General features: G+C 38.0%; 2 pseudogenes; both read right to left on the reverse strand.

Moving 5' to 3' along the window:
- Positions 1-671: 671 nt before the first annotated feature.
- Positions 672-8,887, reverse strand: LOC135118970 (CTD small phosphatase-like protein 2-A; annotated as a pseudogene).
- A 4,468-nt stretch (positions 8,888-13,355) lies between these two features.
- Positions 13,356-23,185, reverse strand: LOC135118871 (uncharacterized; annotated as a pseudogene).
- Between the last annotated feature and the right edge of the window lie 743 nt (positions 23,186-23,928).

Consider the following 23,928-nt stretch of genomic DNA (forward strand, 5'->3'; position numbering starts at 1 on the left):
ATACGGGCATTTCACACAATAACCAACGAGCTATGTCTACACAAGATAATCAGGTGCATTGATAAACAATTTGAGAACACACAATTTTAAACAAAATCACAGATTTGTAACCCAATTCATATGCATTCGATTATTTCTTAATTTATCATCAAATGCTTAGAAATCATTATTTTTTACAGCTGTTGTAATGAGAAGAATTTTAATTGTTATTTTGATTATAATAGAAGCCAAATTAGGTAAAAATCATTGGAAAATAAACATGTATTTTTAATGAAAAAAAAAAAACGGTACAAAATCAAAATTATTTTTCAATACAACAGCAGTCATTCAAAACTTAGAACTAAATTAAATTCTATTAGTATGCCGATTCCATTAAATTTTTAATTAAAAATAATAAATTAATCTACACTTTAGAATATCTTCTCCTAATTTTTAGAAGTTATTTTTCCTGAATTTATCGAAAATTTTGCATTTTTATTCATACATATTATATTATAATCTATTTATTTTACTGCGCGGACATTTTGAAGAATATTTTCAAAAAAGAGACCTTATAAGAAACTAATTTACTTAATAGATAATATTCTTGTTTTTGCATTAAAAGAAAACAATTTTTACAAAAAAACCATTATCAACTTTACCCGCTAATTTTACAAAACAACTGTAAAAACAAAAATAATGGAAGGAGTACCTTAACAATAATCCACTTTGGCTGGTTATTTCCAGCTTTGACCGGCTATTCTGCAAATTGTCCGCACAGCCGCAGTGTGTTCTGGGGTTTACATCTTAGTCCGGTGGCAGATAACTGAACAGTTTGTATTTGTCCCTTATGTAGGGACGCACGTCGTCTTTCTGAAAGACAAAGAAAAAATATATTAGTAGACAGAAATATCTAATAATGTATCTAAAATAAGACTGAAAATCAGGGTAAGGTTTAAATTTATTAGCAGTTTTCTTATACTTTGACTGCCAAAACGAGTTATGTGAATTTTGAAAATAATATTATTGGTCAAAATGTGTCTTCTACAGTCTGCTGTGAAAAAAGTGATTCAAATTTAAAAATTCAAAATTATTTATTAATTATTCATCAATAAATAATTACAATAAATGTTAGGTTGACCTCATCATCATGACCCTCAAACTAGGCTACAGCCTGCGTCTTGAGGGGCTCCTGTATCTTGATGATTTTCAGCTTAGTGTAAAATACATATATTTTAATTTTTCGTGCATAGCAATCGCGCTGCCAGTCCTGGGGCCCGATTCTCCTAATTTTACTTTAGCGACCTTCGATTGACGTTCGACTCGATTCGACTGACATCCAATCCCGACTCGATTACGATTGAAGCGTATGTGGCATTCCGCTATGTTTTCTTTGAAATAAACGTTTTTATCCTTTTCTGTCATTCAATAATGAATCATTTTGTCTGCAAACGATTTACGATTGCAAAATTATTGTACAGCAAACTACCGTATAGACCAAAATCATCAAAATAGCAGACCAATCAAATGTCAATCGAATACGATTGGTCTTTTATTAGTAGCAGAATGTCCGATATGGTTAAAACTGCTATTACGATCATATTGCGATTCGATTTCTATTCGATTTTGACATTATTAACTTAGGAGAATCGGGGCCCAGCTTGATCTCTCCCCGCTGGTGTCGGATTGCCGTCCCATCGGGCTATGAGAGTGAAGGTATAGTGAGTGCACCTGTGTCTGAGCAAATGTGCCTGCACTATAATATGTCCTGCACAGCTGGCTGATCTCCTTATACGAGAACAGCCGCCGTGGCTAATTATCGGCTAGGAGAACATTATCATCTGTTGGGAAAAGGCTAGGCACATAATACTTACAGTAGCCAGATGCTCCAAAAGGGTAGTAGTTTTAGAAGCTCATTATCACTTCGGTCAACGAACCAGCTGTCTATCGGTATACCGTTTTCCAGTTGATAGCCAAATGCCTGCAAAATGTAAAATAAGTTTATGAAAATTATATTTAAAATCAGTTGTATTATTTTTAAGATAATGATTTATTTATAAGTAAAATTAATAAGCACATTGTTTAAGCTTATACAAGGAGCAGACATATTTCGTTTTTCTGAGGTAAAAAATAGAAATTAGTTTGACATTTAAAAGTTTTTAAGTTTTTCTCAGACATCAAAGTTTTAAGTCAGATGTTTATTTGTTACTCTTTTATCGGTTAAACTACTGAATGGATTCTGAAGAATTTTGGCATTGCAATAGCACAAGTTTTCACAAGAACTCGGGTTTAGCAAATAGTTCTCTCAGGAAACGGGCGAAAAACTGGTAGAAGCCAGTTAAAATAATAATAATTATATTCTTTGATACAACGCGTATTGTAAGGAGGTTTCTGTCTCTGAGACCCTAATCACCGGTACCTTGGACCCTGTGCCCGATATCGTTGGCCATCTATTTTGTATATTTTTAAATGAAATTTAAATGAATAAACAAACCTGTGGACTATTATCAACGATGACAGTCTTGCGCAGATCACGGCCGAGTATAGACAGGTCCTTCACATAGTTCCCGTTCACCAGGAGGCAGTGCTCGCGGAATAATCTGTGGGAGAAACATACAGAATTAATTATATTAAATAATAGTTGGTAAAAAGGTGAAAGTTTGTGTTTGGGTTTGTTACTACTTTAGATGTAAGTACGGATACGGATTTTACGCATACTTGTCATATAATAAAGAGAAACATGTCATGTTTTCTTAAAAACGCGCCAAAATTACTGATTTGTTTTTTCACGAAGAAGCAAGACTATCCCCGAGTAACATAGGCTATATTTCATCCGGGCATAAGAATTTGAGTGAAAGCGTGAGATACAGCTAGTATAGAATATAGATCAAGATAAAATTACTACTTTCCGTCCGGGACGGGCGGTCCAGAAGAGGGTGAAAATCTCCCAATCTGAGGGAACTATGTATTTCCTACACTAATAAAAGTAATATACAAGGTATCAGAGTTTTGGAATATTTTTTCAGGATGTGAAAAGTAGTTATCTCGGGAAGTGTGTGTAATAGTTAGAAACAGCCAGTTTCAAAGACAAAAGCCTTAATAAAACTCTAGAAATATATATTTTCTTTGTATACCTGTATTGATCCACCTCCTGGCGGGGTCGAGCAGGTTGAGCAGCCTGTCGGCGTACACGCGCTTGGAGGCGGTGAACAGGATCACCTCGTACACACGAGATACGCGACAGGAACTCCGCGAAATGTGGCCGAGTGCGGACGAATACCTGTGGGAAAATATTATTATTTTAATGAAATTAATTTAAAAATAATAATTACAAAATGGCATTAAAAACTCCTCCTCATCGCTGGCCACCGACAGTGTACCTAAGAGGTTGGCAGCTAATAATAATGGCGTCCACGACCGATTTCGGCCGCGGCGGCTGTTCTCATTTAAGGAAATCAGCCAGCTGCGCAGGACATATTATAGTGCTAGCACATTTGCTTGGACACAGGTGCACTCACTATTCCTTCACTCTCATAGCGCGATGGGACGACAATCCGACACCACCGGAGTGAGATCAGGCGCATGACTGACATTAACGTGCTCTCCGATGCACGGGTGAATCAATCACAAACTTAAAAGACTACGGGCTGCTTTGTGCAAATTATAGAAAACCCACAAAGCGATTTCGATTTCTAAGGAATAAGGATTTGGTTGGATGATGATGATGATGAAACCACTACATTGATTTTTCAGTTCTATTTTATTTTAAAGCTGAGTTTTTAATAAAAGTATCATCAAAATTGTTAAATTGAAATATGAATCTACAGAGGAAGAAATTCCGAATCAAACGATTTATAAAACAAATCGATAAAATGCGTCCGCGTTATTTCATATTTCTGGTAGACAAAATATGAAAGTGCAAAATACAAGTATATGACGGCGCCACCGTCGATGTGTCAACCGTCGATCTGTCAACGGTGGACCTTATATAAAGCGGCGCGGCACGACTCGGGTCATTCGTTCGCCGACCGTTGCCGAGTGCACACCTCACACAAATTCCTGATAAATAATTGTAGTGACTCATCATCCTCCGAGCCTTTTTCCCAATCATGTTGGGGTCGGCTTCCAGTCTAACCGGATTCAGATGAGTACCAGTGCTTTACAAGAAGCGACTGCCTATCTGACCTCCTCAACCCAGTTACCCGGGCAACCCGATACCCCTTGGTTAGACTGGTGTCAGACTTACTGGCTTCTGACTACCCGTAACGACTGTCAAGGATGTTCAATGACAGTCGGGACCTACAGTTTAACGTGCCATCCGAAACACAGCCAATGGTGTCTAAGATATACTTAGAAAGTACATACAAACTTAGAAAAGTTGCATTGATACTTGCCTGACTGAATAATTGTAGTGACTAATACTGTGTTAATTGGAATAAACCAAGTGATTGTGTGAGAACCCTTTGTTTTATTTAACGATGTCGGATCCTGACGCCGACATATATAATACTTACAGTGTATCGGCAATCCTGAAACAGAACTGGGAAGTGGAAGCTCGCATCTGGGAGTTCCTGCAGCGAGCAGTGCACCAATGTCTCATCTAGATCTAGCACCTGAACAAAACACAAATAAATATGAATTAAATTAGCTAACTCCCTATTTCGTGAGGTTTCTCCCGTCAAGAGGGATAACTTATTTTACTAGAATAAAATTATCGCTAAAAATATCGTAAAAATTTGTCGCCAACTCACAAACCTCACTTCTTTGTGATAAAGTAAATAAAATGTTTTTCGTTTGTGTACTGTCTATTTTCGGAACTGATGAACCGATGTAACAAATTCTTTCATTGTTGAGAAGCTTCACTAACCCCTGGTGGTATCGGATGATTTTGGCTATATATTTTATCCGGATACCAGAAGTAGTTTTCACAAGAAGCGGGTAGAACCGCAGAAAATATCTGTCAGTTAGTCTAGCATTATATTATAGTTCGAAAGTGAGTTTTTACATTCCCTTGAGACGCAGACAAAGGGCGAAATACAGTAATAAAAGAATACTTACAAGACTGAAATCAGGGCTGGTCCTAGTTTTCAGAGGCAGAGCCGGATAGCGAGCTCGTAATGCCCCCGTCGCTACCGTCTCCAGTGGGGGTAGCTGAAACAAACATCATATTTCAGATATATTGTCTCTAAAACACTGGTACTCAGCTGCAGCCGGTTAGATTGTCTATGAAAAATGCTATAAGACAAGTCTGTTTTAAGGGGACCCCTAAAATATTGATTTTATTCTGGTTTTCAGTATGTATTTGTGCCTAGATGTAGTGACAACAATATTATGCACAACATTTCTAAAAATTACAACCGTCTTATTATCATCATAGTTCTGATACTGTCTGATATCAGAAGGACAGCCTAAAAGTAGTATTCAGTTTTACCATTTGGGTAAGGAAATATAAAGTAAATTATCCATGATTTAATTTTAATTTATTTACTATTTTATAAATTGTATATTAAATAAAACCTCACCTGCTTAATAAACAAGTAGGGATCGAAGGCGTCGACCCAGGAAGAGATTTGCTCGCAGTCCACGCGGTTGCTGCACGAGGATATCACATCGCCAGCCTCCTCCTATTACAATATAATTAATATTTAACTTTAGTCATTAATTTACTTAACTTTGTCACTTCATGAAATTAAAATATAAGAAAAAATATTAAAAATACTAGCTGACCCCGCCAACTTCGTATCGTTTAAACCTTCCCTGGACCTCTACAAAGATACCGATTTGGCTTAAAAATTTAAAACCAAAATAAGCCAAATCGGTCCAGTCATTCTTGAGTTTTAGTCAGACTAACATACAGCAATCAATTTTATATACATACAAGAAGAAGAAGAAGATAAATGACACTGACTTTGGTTCATCGGTCTAGAAGTGGATTACTAATGGATGCAGCTACATTATGTTTATTTTGGCAATTTTTAGTTTTCAGCCTTTTCTAAGTCGGTTAAGAAAAATGTAATTACAAATAGACTAAGTATTTTAGACCCCAACGCGAAAAAGAGTTCACCGCTTTATGTGTCTGTCTGTTTAAGTGTACGCCACTTAAACGTATGAACCGATTTGGATGCTGTTTTTTAGATAACAGCGATGGTTCTTTACATATTTCATCAAAATCAGCACAGCCATAAATTTTAACGTTAATTCTTTGCGATGGTGTTATTTTTGTATTGACTATTCTAATATAATTGTCGTTTATTTATTTTACAATTAACATAGAGTGCCGACCTCGACCGAGATGTTGGGCTGTCGTTTATTCAAATCAAGGTTTTATTACAGAGAATATTTAAATTTTAACTAAGGCACCAAACTATAACTGTTAAGTGTTCATGGGAATAATATTATCAGACTGATAAAAGTGCAAAAGCGAAAGTTTATGATGACAACGATTTTAATTATTTTAACAAAATTGCCCAACAGTAGAATAACATGTATGATTTCTCTGTGTGCGAGGCACTATTCTCATGAACTTGAATAAAAATACCCTGTTGCAACAGTGTAACGTGACCTATATTTTGTTCAGGTGCGGAAAGTAGTTCCGCGGAGATCATATAAGTAATAAAACTAACCTCTATGTCTGTCGGCGACTGCTCGTCGTGGCAAGCAAGCGCGGCTTCATCGGCTGTCATGTCCGTGCCGTTCTGTTCACAAACAAATTATTATATTTTAATTAAAAACAATTGCAAGAAAATAGCCCCGAAGATATTGGGACGCAGAACCAAATCAAATGGGAAGAGAGGAGAATCATTCGCCATCCTTTAATACAAAATGTTAGCCAACATAATTATTAAGCTCACCAGACTAGACTTCTTTAGTTGTTCCGGTAGTTAGAAGCCAATAAGTCTGACACCAGTCTAATCAAGGGATATTGGGTTGCCCGGGTAACTGGGTTGAGGAGGTCAGATAGGCAGTCGCTTCTTGTAAAGCACTGGCACTCAGCTGAATCTGGTTAGCTGGAAGCCGACCTCAACATAGTTTGGAAAAGGCTTGGAGGATGATGACTAAACTAGACTTCTTTCGCAGAAAAAACATTATTTTGCTCCTAAATTAGTCAAGTTATTACACAGGGTCTTAGATATTGTATGGCTTACCCATCCAGCGGCCTCGGCAGCCAAGCTCTGGCTGATCTCAGCCAGGAAGCCGGAGCTAGGGCTGCGAGCTGACAAGGCTTCCAGACTCTCTATGGCAGTCCCTGAGTGTCGCTAGTCACACTTACCCATCCAGCGGCCTCGGCAGCCAAGCTCTGGCTGATCTCAGCCAGGAAGCCGGAGCTAGGGCTGCGAGCTGACAACGCTTCCAGACTCTCTATGGCAGTCCCCTGGGTGTCGCAGGTAGATGAGATCTCGCATTCCGAGTCACGGACGTAGCCGTCCTGTTCTAGCATCGTTACGAAGTCGGGCTGGTGGAAAGAAAGGAGGTTTTAGGAAGTTTGCAACTTCAAAATTTTTAAAAATCTTACCATTTGGGAAGTTGGTTAGAATAATCGGCACGAATCTTGAGCGCTGACCTTCACCTGCGCAAAAGTGATTTATTAGCAAAGAACCAATACCGAGTGACGGCTATGACGCGATGCACTGCGGGCCAATCACCGCTTTAGCCCGCCCCCACGTTCACTTCATACCACAAAGGGACCCAATAAATTACTTCTGCGGAGGTGAAGGTCAGCGCTCAAGAGTCGTGCCGATGATTATAACATTATTGTAAGTATATATAACCTTCTTTGAAGAAAAACCAGGCTGCAAAATTAAACAGAATATAAGGCATCTCACCTGAACATATTTTTCCCCATTAGTCAAGAAATCAGTGCAATTATCGAGATCATCAGTAGTGGATGTTGGCTGGTACATTTCCAGGTCATTACTGGACTTCCTGCGTTTCATCACCCTCTTCTCCACCGAGTTGGTCCTCGATGTCTTCTCCGCTGGCTTATCAGTAGTCATCACCCGGGCTGCCTTATCAGCCAGGAAGTTAATATCTTCTTCCGTAGCTGGCATATCTTCATTGATCAGTCGAGCACACTCCGCTATAGCCATGAAGTCATTCAGACAGTCATTTGGAAGACACAGTTCTGACGATTCGACATGACCATCAGAGTCAGATTCCTCAGACTTCTGAGTGGGAAAGTCAACAAAAGTTGTGGTGTGAGCTTCGTACATAGTCACATCATTGTCTTCAGGGTAACAATTCGTTTCAGGCACCACGGGAGCTTTCTTAGTCCTCTTTTAGGACTCTCATTAGTAGAACTGACTGAAGACTTCGTTACTTTGGGAGTTATGATCCCAATTTGACGTACCTTACGTATTGGAGAGCTGTTCAATGATGCTGACTTATCAGTCTTGTCCATACGCCTCGTCTTCCGAGGAGAACTGATAGCCGAAGATATCACTTCGGTCTTCTTAAGCTCTCTGTTTAAAGAACTGTGTCGTAGCTGCACACTTTTCGTTGTACGTACCTCCTTGGTCTTAGAAGTCGTAGTAATCTTGTCATTCTGAGGCTTAACCTTCACAGCGGTTGACGAAGAGACTGGGTCTTTAGTAGAGCTCGAACAACCGTCTGAAAGATTGGTTTCTTTGTGCGACCATCATCTTTGTGCTTAGCCTTCTTGTGCGTAGTCTCCAACGGTTTCTCCATACTTAATTTGGTTCTTACGGGACGAGTTTTCAAATTCTTCTGGGACCGAGTGATGCAGAATTGTGGTGTGTCAGACACCACATTTTTCACTTCTCGCTTGAGAATGCTCTGCCAAGCGTTGGGGGCTTGGTGAGAGGCTTAACGGACTTCTTCTTGAGTTTCGTTACCTTTGTACTCCTTTTACTTGAGAGCGGCCGCTCCTCTTCCTACTTCTTAACCGCATCGCAAGATTAGAGGACAACTTAACCTGTGAAATTGCAAAATAGTGATCTGGATAGAATTTTGATAAAGGTTGGAGAAGAACATTTGTATTTTGTTAAAACTATCATGGAGAAAGGAAGATAAAAATCGGCCTAATAATTGATCTGTTATGAGGAATATGGATTACAATTCATACAAAATATCTGACTATAGGCAAACCATTTAGGATCCTTTAGTCTGGAGATTTTAAAGAAAGTACCTTTTAACTTTTAACAGAAATAAAATTGTACTTGCAAAGTACAAAGTTAGATAGGTCCCAACCATGAAGAGCAAACGGACTAGCAGTTGTCATATTGCGAAATATTTTGCATATGTATTTTGGGAAATACATATTACAATAATCCATGTTCTAAACAAACTTGAGGTACATTCTATATGCCACCTACCATTCACATGCAGTGACAGCATGAAATTGGCCACAGCCGCATTACTGGTTTGTATGTATTTACATAAAAGGGTTTTGGATCTAAGCAGTGGCAGCACATATGTACAGTTCCCTTTACGAGTCAATTGTTTTCATGCATTCAAAACATCCCTCTTTTACTATGTCAAAATCATCAAATGACCCTCCGCTGTGGGTTAGCAGCGTGAGGGAGTCAGACTCTTACTGACTAAAACCGTTGTGTTCCATCGTAGCCCTTTTATGTACCAGAGCTGCGGTAACTTTTTCGGACAATTCCGCAGCCCAAAACATACCTATAGTATGGATTAAGATTGTTTTATATTTAAATCGAGTCTAGTTTTTCGTTTCAGAGAGCCAGATCAAGGATTAATGTAAATTAAAATTTTAATGAATAATCTATGGGCAACCTTTGTTTTGAGGTTCTATAATAAATTATTATAATCTCTATGGTAGCCTTGCCAATTGTTTTAAATAATTATGGGTAAGTTATGGCTGAATATTCATCATCCTCCTCCTGCCCTTATCCCAATTTTATTTGGGGTTGGCGCAGCATGTTTTCTCCTTCCATACTCTTCTATCTGCCGTCATCTCACAAGTAACATTCTTTCTTACCATATCTACTTTCACACAATCCATCCATCGTTTCTTTGGTCTTCCTTTTCCCTATATTTGTCCACATTCATTCATTCATTATGGATGAATATTATGGACCTTATTATACTAGGGTTCAAGAACATATTTGAAATAATTTTGGTTTGTTCATAAGGTTTAAATTCTGGATTTAAGATGACCCACTGATCTTGTGGACATATTTAAGTAGTTTATAATAAATATATGGTCAGTGGGTCGAAGAATGAACCAGATGGTATAGGAAACATTAAGAATTATCAATTTAGCATTTATTTAAGGAATTAAGAATTTATTTTAAGTACCCAATAGATAGGTCCTGAAGGGACCCAAAAATGAAAACTTCAGATGAGACCAAAATCATCAAAATAATGTCAATAAATAAAACATGTCAACAATTTATTTGTTTACATTTTTCTGTCACATTACTTGTCAATATTTTTATCCATTACCAAATTAGCATTTTTAATTTTTTTATTTGTTCATAGCTTGTTTGTGTGAACAAATTGGCAAAATCATTCGAGGACTTGAAACTAGCGTAAAATTACCTCATTCAGGAAATTTATACTTACATGAACTTAATGTTTAGAAAGTAACATTTATTCCATTTGCTGTACGTAATGCATAATCGGATAATCAATTAAAACACCAGTCTGATCTGATACACATAACGCGTTCCCAGATATTCTTTGTTTTAGTTAATATATTTTTATTTCCGTACTCAAATAAAATCGGCGGGGACCACTTCGCGCCTTTTACAAATCCACTTTTCACCACATAACACTATCAGTTTTCAGTCAACACACAATTAAAACACTTCATGATGAATACAGGAGCTATTTAAAATAGATTAAGAACACAAATTAATAATATAAAGTGAACATTTCTAACGCGAAAGTAAAAAGCGGCACTGGTACATTATCGATTTTTAGGTGCTCGACGCATGCGATTCTCACTGATGCGTTGGATTTTATTCATCCGAATTACCAGCGAAACAGTTCGATAGCGGAAATATATTGAATAATAGCTCGTAATGAGTAATTACATGATAACTTTGCTGAAGAACACAAAAGCCAAACAAATGTCAAAATGGCGGCTTTCTTTTTAACTACGACGTTTTTCTGCAGATGGCGCCGTGTCGCCGGGCGCATGCGTTTTGCGACTGCTACTGCTCGAAAAGTCGATACTGGGGGTTAAATCCGATGCATTTCGTGGAATCGCGGGGTGGAACTTGGGTGGAACCCGGCAGTGGGTGGTTTATGTAATATATTTCATTTGCTTTATTAGTTTAGCTGTTACCTTCACCTTTATCTCGACCATAATATACGATCCAAGCAACTACTACTATCGCTTTATAGTATCCTGCCCGAAAATTCTTCATACTGGTTCAGATAAAACTATTAGATCATTGAGATAAGCGCAGTTAACCACAATAAGCATAAGATAGCTCAAAAATACCTGCCCAGAATCTTGTCCTATGAGCTCTTTCTTTATGTTCATGAAAAACTACTGAACTGATTTTGATGAAATTTTGCAGTAATATACATTTTACATCAGAATAAGATCCAAGTTTGGGCACTAATTCCCTCAGAATGCAGGCGAAAACCGAGGGCAAAGCAGTTATTTATTAATCAAAAGTATTTTCAGTTCAAGATTTTGTTGCCTAATGTACATTGGTTTTACTATGGCCTCCACGTCACGAGGTAAGTTCCCAATATGCGGAGCCTATCTCCATCTCGAATGTACATACTTATCTCTGCACGAAATATCCAAATCAGTTCAGCTGGTTTTCGTGAAAGCGTAATAAATAAATAACCAATCACTTTCTCATTTACATTACTTAATGGAAATACTGCGTGAAATGAAATGTTATCTTCGAGTGTTGTCAGGTACACCCAGTTTCGACAGTTATTGGGAAACAAAAAATAATTAAAAATCACGTCCAGCTATTAGAGGCAGTTGCGACCGAAGACAGGATTTTATTTTTATTTAATTTGATTGTTTACTAACAAATTTTGAATCGTTAGAAAACACAAGCAACACGCAAATAACTGTGCAAATAAAATAACTTACGATAGGGAAGAAATAGGTAAAATTGAAATCACCATATAGCAACACAAAACCAACCGCCAAAATAAAAGTTTTGACATTTTCAATTTTCAGTTAATTTTATTTTGTTTTTATTTGTTGTTCTATTGTTATCATTACAAATAAATAAGTTATAACCATCCACTATTCACTAATAGCTATATAAAATATAGAAGTTAAATAGAGACAGTAATCATGTCTAGTGTATCTGTGACTTCGTCGAAGCGTGAGGTAAAATAATTATGTAAACTTCGTTTCTTTATTTGAAAATTTTGTGTTGCACCAAAATGTATTTCGTAGGTTTAGGTACTTTATATATTGTACCTACGTTAGAATTCTATTTACTCGCTTAATTAGTTATTCAAGCTTCTAAGACGACGCTCTGACCAAGAATAGCACTGTTTATAAGTCATCTCTAATAATAATAAAATAAAAATAAAGTTTTCCTCTTTATAATATTAGTATAGAAATATTTGTATTTTAGTGTTAAAGAATTTATCCAAACAATGATTTCTTCCTTTCAGAAAGTAACAGCAGAACTAACTCAAGAAATAGAGTCAGTGAGAGCCATGAACAGTAGTTTGAGAGCATATTTAGAACATCTGCTGTTGTTCAAGAAAAACTTACTTGCTATGAACAAAATTGCACACAATTGCATGATGTTAACAAACAGTGGATTGATATATTGAGTAGTATGAAATGATGTTAGTTTAATGTTAAGTTTGGTTTAATAAATAAGTTAAAGTAACAATTATATTTTGCATTTGAATCGTGTTTCTCAATAATAGGTATGGTAAACTGGTGGGTCCCGGTATTAATTGAACATCTCCGGCAGTTGTTATGGGCAGTCAGAAGCCAGTAAGTCTTACACCAGTCGAACCAAGGGGTATTGAGTTGCCCGGTAACTGGGTTAAGGCAGTCAGATAGGGCAGTCACTCCTTGTAAAGCGCTGGTACTCAGCTACATGCGGTTAGACTAAAGCCGACCCCAACATGGTTGGGAAAAATGTCGGAGGATGAGGATGGTGACACACATATTTATTGTTTATCATCTAACTGCTGGGCTGCAGCCTACTCTAACACAGAAGGATTGACCGTTAATCACCACACTTGTTTAATGCGGGTTGGTGATTACTATTTCACTCGGCTACACTTGATATATTTAACTATCAATCAACTTGTACTGCACTCTCTAAACCACAAATTCCTTTATAAATGTAGATCAGATGTCATATGGTTAAATAAAAAAATTACACTTTTCTGGTTTATTTATTTTCTATAAAATGTATAAACATGTAATACTATTCCTTATACATTACACTTAGTATTTATGTTTCATGAGGAGTCGTAACCGTCTACTGTTGAGGTTGATATCGGCTCAGCGATCACCGCAGGTGGCGAGACGATTGGAGTAGGTATTATTGGTATAGCCACAGGCTTGTTTGAAACTTTACCTGGAATAAAATAGGTAGTATATAGTAGGTTGAATTGGCCCTTACTATGTATCTATGTCAATAATGGTAATGGTCTATTGCTACTTTGAGATTCAGGATGCATATCTATACTAATATTATAAAGAGGAAAACTTTGTTTGTTTGGTTGTAATGGATAAACTCAAAAACTACTGTACCGATTTTAAATATTCTTTCACCATTAGAAAGCTATATTATCTACGAGTAACATAGACTATATTTTATCCCGGTGCGGGCAGTAGCTAGCTCGCGGGACGAGGGTGAAAGCGCGGGAAAACGGCTAGTGGATAAAGAGAAAAATTAAATATGTAATAGGTTTGTAGGTATGGTGCCTGATGTAGAAATCCATGAATTGAACGAAGAGTTCAGCAATAGCACCAAAATAGCTAGGAGGATTGTTTGCCTGTTTAATTTCTGTTTTAGCTGCGGTCAAAGCGTTACCCAGTTACGTAACAGTTACCCTACTAGGGTTGCCAGATTCAGGTATTTCGATTCCGGGACCATTCGAGGATTATGAAAAATTAGAATACTTATCTATATTTTTAGCCTTTATTCAGAATTCGCATGTTTGAAGACTGTTTTGCAGTCCTTTCAAAAGACTTGTAAAATCTGGGCTCTTTAAAACGAAGAATAATAAAGGAAAGGAAGCGGCCTGCTACTATTATCAAAATGAAGAAAGCTAGTGCATGACGGTATTCGAAAATCCGGGACTAAAAGATGCAATTCCTGGACACGGGACAAGACTAGTAATTCCTGGACAATCCCGGATTTCCCGGCCATCTGGCAGCCCTATACCCTACATATCCCGTAGGGTAACTAAATTACAAATTCATACTTACGAGCTGCTCCTTGCTCTTTATCTATCATACAAATAGAATACTGCGCAGTGTCGCATGCTAATCCGTAGACCAAACCAACAAGATGGTCTTGTCTGTCCAAATTTAAGCAGGAATTATCCATTGAGAACTCTTCATCCAACCACGGCGGCATCTGGAAATTAAAATATTTAAATTAACGCCATCTTGTGATCAAAATAAGAACTAATAGCGTTTTATTAACGCTGTCTAGCGGCGAGTAGCAGAACTAATGGGTGCCTAAAATGCTGCTTTTGAAAAGAGCCACCTAGTGGCGAGTAGCGAAAGTAAAGATTATAAAGTCGCGTCCATACATTTGGTTTTGAACTTAAAGAGGTTTTATTGCACTTATTTTTGTTTCACCAGGTCTACAGGGTACAGGGTAAATCTGTGTGTCAGAAAAAATGATCACATTTTGGTTTTATTTACTTTAGTAATTTATAATAGGAATATTTCAGTGTGGTGTTTGATACTCTTTGCAAAAGAAAAGCGGGCAGCCGTATTATTATTAATCAGCATTTAAACTTACATATAAACCAGTCTTAGCATCTCCAGATCTTGGGTCGGGGATGCGTTTCCCTCATTTGGATTATACCAGGAATAGTGGACGGCATCCGTTGTTAGATCCTTGGTCAAGTTCAAGCGGCCAGAGACCCAAATGTGTTCGATTGCTGTAAAGTTTTATTTCATGTATTTGTACATGTATCGATAAATAGTACAATCAAAATGACACAATGATAAATAAAGACGAGATTAAATTATTGTTTTGTTTGTATAATTACATATCCACACATGGTACCAAAGTAGTGACCAAGTAGAAGAAGTTTTTCACAGAGTTAACAGTTGAGACTTCATACTGAACAAAAGTGTGACAAAGATAGAATTATATTTGTGCAGTCCTTCACACGCCACTCAATTTCTTTTTGATCTCATATAATTCTATCTTGGTTACAGTTTTGTTCATTTTTGTGACAACTTAACTTTATATTCTACAGCATCTCGCTGTAGAATATAAAGTTAAGTTACGTTTGAACATTTCGAGGTAAGTATGTACCGTACTTTGATATACCTAAGAAATGTGGAGTTTGGATACTGTCCTATTCAAAATTATAATATACTCACGTTCCTCCTTATTCTCGCCCATAACAAGCAACAATTGTATTAAAATATCGTTGTTATCCAAACTAGCGAGCGTGCCATTCAGTTTCAAGCAGTTTTGGTAAGCATGCTGCCAGTAAAACAGTTGGCGGACGAGCACGTAGTAGAACTGGTCGTCGCTAGGTGTCGCCACTGTTATGAACGTTGATGACACGCCTGGGAAAAATGGCGGGTTATTGAAAACTGAACATATAATATTTTGTGTTTTAGTTTTCGTCGTTATTTTATAAAAAGTAAGTAAGTACTGTATGTACTGTCATTTATGTAATTAGCTTTTGAAGTTCGGTGAATCAATAAATAAAAGTAAGTTCGTTATTGTCACATCACACTTATTTCCTTCTCCGTGTGAGAGGAGGCCTGTGCCCAGCAGTGGGACGATAAATAGGCTGTAACTAACTAACTAACTAACTAACTTATTTTCGATATGGATGTCAATAAAATAGATGAATTTTGAACGTCTTTCTAAAGGACAATGGGCACAAATATATGGGACCTGGTATACCCCACCAATAGGAATGTCATATATATCATTGGATAGGCCTTTTATGTAGAACAATATTTACTATGACAGCTTTGCTGAAATGTTTGTCCGTTCTGAGATATAGATCAAAAACTGTGCAAAAGTTAGAACTAAGTACCTAATCTATTGATAACTCAAGTTTTTAAAGGAAAATCTAAGTACTAATATCTTTAAGTCTTGTAAGTACTACTATGACCGTTAGGATCCATAATTGTTACTATTATGTAGCATTTCAACCTTTTATTGTACCAACTGGATGTTGGGCGTAGTGAGAAACCGCACCAATAGGAAAGTCATACATATCATTGGATAGGTCTTTTAACTGGAACAACATTTACTCTGACAGCTTTGTTCTATTGTTTGTCCGTTCTGAGATATAGATAACAAACAATCTTAAAACTGATGCTAATCAATACTGTAATCTGATTTTCTTTCATACAAGACTTACACTTAGTAGTTCTTAGATTTTCCTTTAAAACTTGAGTTATCAATAGATTACTTAGTTCTAACTTTTGCACAGTTTTGATCTATATCTCAGAACGGACAAACATTTCAGCAAAGCTGTCATAGTAAATATTGTTCTACATAAAAGGCCTATCCAATGATATATACATATGACATTGCTATTGGTGGGTATAATCTGCCCATTGTCCTTTAAAACAACAATGGCGTTAGAATGACAAAAAAGATGGATGGGTATTGTGGGAATTGCGGCGTCTAAAAATCCAATAAATCTAAAATCTGAAGAAGTACGGTGGGTGTACTTGGGTACCCAAGTGAAGATAGGATGCGACATAGGTTGTGACTACAAGACTAAAAAACTTAAAATGATGATGTAGGTACCTACGTACATGTAGTTAGAAACAAGAAGAAACTCTCAATACCTAAGTATATACTACAACGAGGTGTTTGTGCTTTAGAGAAGGAGGTGACTTTCTGGGGCCCGATTCTCCTAAGTTAATAATGTCAAAATCGAATAGAAATCGAATCGCAATAGCAGTTTTAACCATATCGGGCATTCTGCTACTAATAAAAGAACAATCGTATTCGATTGACATTTGATTGGTGTGCGATTGGTCTGCTATTTTGGTGATTTTGGTCTATACGGTAGTTTGCTGTACAATCATTTTGCAATCGTAAATCATTTGCAGACAAAATGATTCATTATTGAATGACAGAAAAGAATAAAAACGTTTATTTTAAAGAAAAATAGCGGAATGCCACATACGCTTCAATCGTAATCGAGTCGGGATTGGATCTCAGTCGAATCGAGTCGAACGTGAATCGTATGTCGTAAAATTAGGAGAATCGGGCCCTGATATTGCATTAATAACTTAATGTTATGCACCTTCTAAAATGTTCTGTAGCTATATTTGGTGCCAGAATCGATTAAAAGATCAGAAATGTGAGCTTCTACTTAATTTTGTATCTTTTACTGACCGGATCGACGAACACCTCTTTCTAAGTCACCAAGTTTTGCTGAAAACGATCAACCAATATTTAAAGCACTTACAGACTGAAGACTAAACAACTACTAAACCGATAGTTAGCCAGATGGTGAGCCGACAAAGTATTCAGTGTGCGTGGGCTCTTATACTAGATTCCTAGTTAGTCTACTCTATCCACGGAAGCAAGAGCTAAAAGGTAAACAAAGAATGACAGTTTTCAAGATGGCGGTATAACCCGACCGATGACAAAACGTCACATTTTTAAAATGTTTGCAGTATTTGTGATTTTGTCATCGGTCGGGTTATACCGCCATCTTGAAAAGTGTCATTCTTTGTTTACCTTTTAGCTCTTGCTTCCGTGGATAGAGTATAGAATGTATAAAGTATGTAGGTATATCTGTGTATGCCTAACTGCCTTGGCCCTGGGATCTTGGGCTATTAGCAAAATTGTCCTACTTATTCCGAGTTCACCGACAGCATAAACATTTTGTTAAAACCGTTGTTTACTATTGTTTGAATTTTCAAAGTAGGTAAACAGTTCTTTTAAAAGCGGACTTTTATGCTGTCGGTGAAAATCGGCTGTAGCCGTCCCGCAGTCCCCTTGAATTATGAGGTTGCCCATGGAAGTGTTCCATACTTAATTAATTTGTAAGTAGGTATGTATACCAACCTTCATAGCAGATGAACTGCATCTTCCTCTCGCAGCGTGACTCCAGGAACACTGGCGGGTGAGACGCGTGACGGTCCAGTTGTAGGCAGCCATTTTGTTTTACATTGTTCCTGTCCCTATGACAAATATTAAAGAAATATCTCTGAAGTTAAGCTTGACATAGGTACATACAATTGCCAAGTAACTACATAACAGTTGACGTTTTGTCACCATGTTACAATTTCTGAAATAATCTAAAGGTAAATTTTTCACTTTACAAGTCATCATCTGGGTAGGTTTCCAGAGCAGCTCAGTAATATTGTGCCACATTGCGGTTGCCGATCTGATGTTCTCAACCAGATACCCCTTTGTAAAATCCGTTGTCAGATTCTCTGGATTCTGATTACACGTAAAGGCACGACGGCTAAAGATAGAATAGAACAGAGGCCTAAATAGTTGGCAATACTCTAGGCAGATTATTAGGAGGTTTGAGACCTTACCTCATAGGAGGCCAGGCGTCGGGTGCGGCGTCAGAGAGCGGGGAGTCTGGAAGACACTCACTCCAGTGTCTATCCACTTCCAGTGGCCCAGATTGCCCTTAGCACCCACCCAGGCGTTCTCGATACCTGGTCAAATGGTTTTATTTAAGTAGGTTCTATTTTTTGAATCATAATAAAGGTGGGTAGGAAAGTTGCTGTGTGGTCGGCAGTAAGACTTAAAACGTATTTTTTGTTAAAAGTAGGTGTAAGATAATGATTAAAATCTGACTTACTCGGTCGATTCTTCAACATCGTCATGCCTAAACGTCGTAAGCATTTTAGTGATCCAATATTTGCCAATCTGAAATGTAAAAATAATAAAAACAATAACATATGATCAATAAGATGGTCATCTATCCTGAGGCCGCATCAAGCGCTTCTTAACTTGCGCATGTGGCCGGCTACAACTTGCTGCAGCCATCTAAACCTAGGTGTAGGTACTTCGGATTTTAGCCGTGACATAGGGTAGTACATAAACATATACATAACGAAGTATATGAGCAGTACCTAAACAAGTATGCGAACGGGTATATTCAATGAGCATTTTGAATTTCCCGCTTTCAGTTGAAGCAGATTTAAATCATAAAATACACATGAAGCAAAACTAAAAGCGATTGCCAGCTCTATAAAATGAAGACTTACGCCATTCCTTTAAGCACGCAGTAGGCAGCAGCCTGATGCCAGTCCATCTTGCCACTGTAGAGATGGTACAGACCATTCCTGCATCGAACCGTGTTCACCTCCGTCACGCGGACTATATCACGGGCATCTGATGATGAAAAGGTATTTAGTAGCTTGCTTAAAATAGGAGTTAGGATGGATGTCTAACCAAGGGGTATTGGGTTGCCCGGGTAACTGGGTTGAGGAGGTCAGATAGGCAGTGGCTCCTTGTAAAATACTGGTACTCAGCTGCGTCCGGTTAGATTGGAAGCCGACCCCAGCATAATTGGGAAAAGGCTCGGGAGATGATGCTTAGAAATGGGACTATGTAAGGTTCTGTCTTAAGGACAGCGTTGCTAGTAAGAGTTTTGAAATGACAATGTAGTGTTATCACCTCCTAATTACGTTAATTACTGGAGAAGAGACTCCCCAACCTGAGGGATTTAACCATACCTACATAACAAGCAGACCTTGCGTGTGAATCAATTGCTGTTTTGCTTTATGCTTAATCAGTCAGGAAATTCAATGACCGTATACCATAAGCTACCATCTCGTAAAGACCTACCAATGAGTAAATTTAAGAGGTCCCTCAGAAATTGGCTTATTGATAAATGTTTATATACAGTCAAAGAGTACCTAGAGGAGAAATAGTTATAATCCAAAATGATTGTAGGTACTTTTTAGCTATTAGAATATATATCTTAAGATATTTGCATGACTAAATTATAATATATAGTGAGACCATATTTTTATTGTATCGACCATCATATTGTACCTATATTCTGGCAAATAAATAAATTTCAATTTCAATTACCAGTAAAGATTAAAAGAGTAAAAACGTGATACCTCTCTCACAAGCGAAGGCGCGTTCCAAATGACACGGCAGGTCGAGGAACACGGGGTGGTCGTGGCTAACTCGCTCCAGGGCGACGCAGTCAGCTCCCGTCTCCGGGACTGGTACGTGGGTTCTGTTCAGCCACTGGGGTGAAGAAATTTTATGTTGTTTATTGGACAGTAGTCTAACTAAAGTTATATTACAAGGAAGATTGTTTTCGTTTGTATTTGAAAGGCTGCGAAACTACTGAACTGATCTGAAAAATACATTCACGGTTCGGAAGCTACATTGTCTGCGGGTGTTAAAGGCTATATTTAATCCCAGTTCGGGAAGTAGTCCTTCCGGGACACGGGAGAAACTGCGGAGAATAGCTAGTCGATTATCTATTTATGTAAGTCTTTTACAACTAAAGATTCTTTTGCTAAAGTGCACACTGCAAACTTTTGTTTGAAACTGCATCAAAGCAAAGTGTCGGTCAACCAACAGTCCAACTATTTACTAGCTGACAGTTTACAAGTAGATATACAGATAAAACCTAGAAGTAGATATGTACCATAGGATAATGGCGCGCCACATTGTCTTCCTCCTCATTGCCCAGGACATCTAGTGCGGTCCTCCGCAGCTCCATCCCGGGGCCCCAGCGGTACCCGCGGCGTCCTCAGCTGAGTCTCTGCGGGCCCCCACCCATACTGATGCCAGGGCTGGGGAGGAATTGACAAACGTTTATAAGGCGAATAGTAATTCATAAGATAGCATTTACATTTTAAGGAACTATTGCAAAGGAACAGTTAATTGGCCTCTAACTCCTGCTCAAGCCCTACTAAGTCTTCATCAGCCCTTTTATTGTCCTAGAGCACAGGCCTCTTCTCATAGAGAAGGAATGAGACTTAATCAACAGAATTATAAGAGTACCTAGTATTACTTATAAGATTATTTATAGGTGTTTATTTATGTAAATATGTGTATGGTTGTTTATTGAATAAAAACAAACACCTTTGTACTGATAAAATAATATTATTAAATGTGGGGTTAGATGGTCCTCAACCGCGTCTTATAGAAGAAATAATAGAACTCACAGAACTGCGACTCGGCCAACGCTTCGGCCAAGAACTCAGCTTTGTCTCTGGTGTCCAGTATAGCCAAGCTTCCATTATGGTAACCCCTTTAAGAAAACATATCGAGTTTAGATGGCGACTATATTTCCGCGTTCTGTGTGCGCGAAAGTGATGATACCTTCTTAGAAGACGAGTAAGTGAAGTTAAACCTCTATGTATCTTCATATAAACCTACTTCATCATCATCATCTCAGCCATAGGACGTCCACTGCTGAACATAGGCCTCCCCTTAGATCTCCACAGATACCTGTTGGAGGCGACCTGCATCCAGCGTCGACGGCGACCATTATAAGGTCGTCTGAACCTAACCTACTTACCGACATAATATCTTGGCATTCTCCCAGTTGACAGGCAACAATTGGACGATATACTCCTTATTGTTGAACACATAGGACTCAAACTTCGGAGAACTGGAAATGGGTACTGGAACAAAGGAATTTATTCACTTATTTATAAATAAGGTTGAAGAATTGGAGATAGTGTTTTTAACGACGTCAAAAATCATCAAATGACCCAATGACCCCTCCCGCTATGGGTTAGCAGCGGTGAGGGAGTGTCAGACTCTTACTGACTAAAACCGTCGTGATCCGTCGTAGGCCTTTTATGTGCCAGGGCCGCGGTAACTCTTTCGAACAATACCACAGCCCCGGCAGACCTTGGCCCTGCTGGGCCCGTTGAAGATATAAGCCTTATCCTAGCTTTGCACGGTCGGCTTCAAGTTTAAAAGGATGCAGCTGAGTACCAGTGTGAGACAAGGATCGACTGTGTATCTGACATCTTGAGTCCGGTTACATGCTTAACCTCAAACCTGATACTCCTTGACAAGACTGGTCAGACCTCAAGACGGTGGCAACGTCAAGGGCAAAATCTAGTCGAAAATAAATGGTTGAGAGGGCTGGCTTATCTACAAGTAGACCTGTCTATAACAATAAAAAACAGTTTTGTTTTGGGCAAATACATAATACAAACTGGAAGTCTACAAAATATTACGAGCTTGCTATGTGTACGAATAGAGAAAGACCATTTACACGGACTGGACTAACTCAAACAGCAAGGCAAAGAAAGGTGATTCTTGAAACGACAGCTAGAAAATGAAAAAGCATGCTGACCAAAACTAGACTAGAACAACGACAAGACGATGCTGATTCAGAAAAAAGCGTTCACAACGCTAGAAGACTAAAACAAGTGCCATCTACCCAAAAGCAGGAATACAGTGCAATAAGCACTTTGAAAATAACCTCCTACCTTGGGAATTATTTACTTGATTCACAATCGGCTGAAAGGGCAATTCAACAGATCCATTTTGGGGTCTGCAAATGATCCCGGTACCATTATAATGGCAATATACTACTCGAGTGGTGCCTTCTGGCATTAGAAGGCTGACCGGTTCGTCTGTATTTTGTCTTCTCTCTACAGAGGAGGCTTTTTACGCTGCGCACATGCTGTAAGGTTTTGATGCGGTTTATGCGATCTGACAGTCGTTGTATTCTGTCGATTCTGATGCCAGCACGGTCGATGTCTGTAGCAGTAAAGATTTTTCTGAGGTTCTGATTTGTAGGGCGAGGCAAAGGCAAGGGTGATCGGTGACTAGGGTAGAAACTTTTGAAAAACTTGTGTCGTGTTATCCTAATAAGACAAATTGTTTAATATAAAGTGAAGGCAGGAAAAAGGCACTCAATACAAGAAACATTTATTTAAGAAATAAGCAAAGGATTCGACGATAGAGAAAGAAAATGAAAAATAAAGAATTACCTATTAAAATTAGGCTAGAAGAAAAAAAAAAAATTTCAAAAATACTAATAGGTACCAACCTCTATACTGTTCATGGTAACTGGCCGAACACGAAATAAAAACAAAAAGAAAATTAAGAACAGAATTTAAAAGTTTCAACATGGCGCTCATATTCCCGCGCCCGACGCCCTCGAATTTGCACTGCGCACTACTAATTCCTTATTACGGCGCACTAAAGTTATATCTAAAAAATTAAGATGGCGGTTTATTATTATAAATAAACGCAACTTGAATGGTTTATTGAAATTTCCTAGGCCATATTTTGAAAATATTGGTTTCGTAATCAACAATATCTGGGTGATTCATGGTAAATCCTTTGGGGTCGCGGTAGCTTGCCTATTGTCTATGAATTCATAGCATATTTGTTTGTCATGGTGAAAAATATGGTGCCAAGCGTGTTATGAGTACCTTTGGGTTCTGCACAAAATATGTTTTAACTTTTTGAAGAGGCAGAGGTAGACCGAGGAAAAGATGGATTGATTGCCAGAAAGAGGATATGAAGCAGAAGGGAGTGGATGTAAGTATGACGTCTGACAGAGAGGAATGGTAGAAAAGACATGTTGCGCCGACCCCAAATGACTTGGGAACAGGGCAGGAAGATGATGATGGACATTTTTTAGGTCGACTGTATGTAACTATGTAATGGAATCTAAATTAACTAATTATAACCATCTTCGAGGAATCGTAGCGTCATGAACATTGGCAGCTGTATGTAGTTCTGATGACAATACACTAATATGGTTCTGTCAAACTGATCTGATGATGGAGCTAGAAGATATGTCCTGCGATTCTATAAAATTCGATCAACAACTCGCATTTCACTTCGATTCGTAATGTCATTTCAT

This window comes from Helicoverpa armigera, chromosome 27, assembly GCF_030705265.1.
Source record: "Helicoverpa armigera isolate CAAS_96S chromosome 27, ASM3070526v1, whole genome shotgun sequence".
Classification (NCBI taxonomy): domain Eukaryota; kingdom Metazoa; phylum Arthropoda; class Insecta; order Lepidoptera; family Noctuidae; genus Helicoverpa; species Helicoverpa armigera.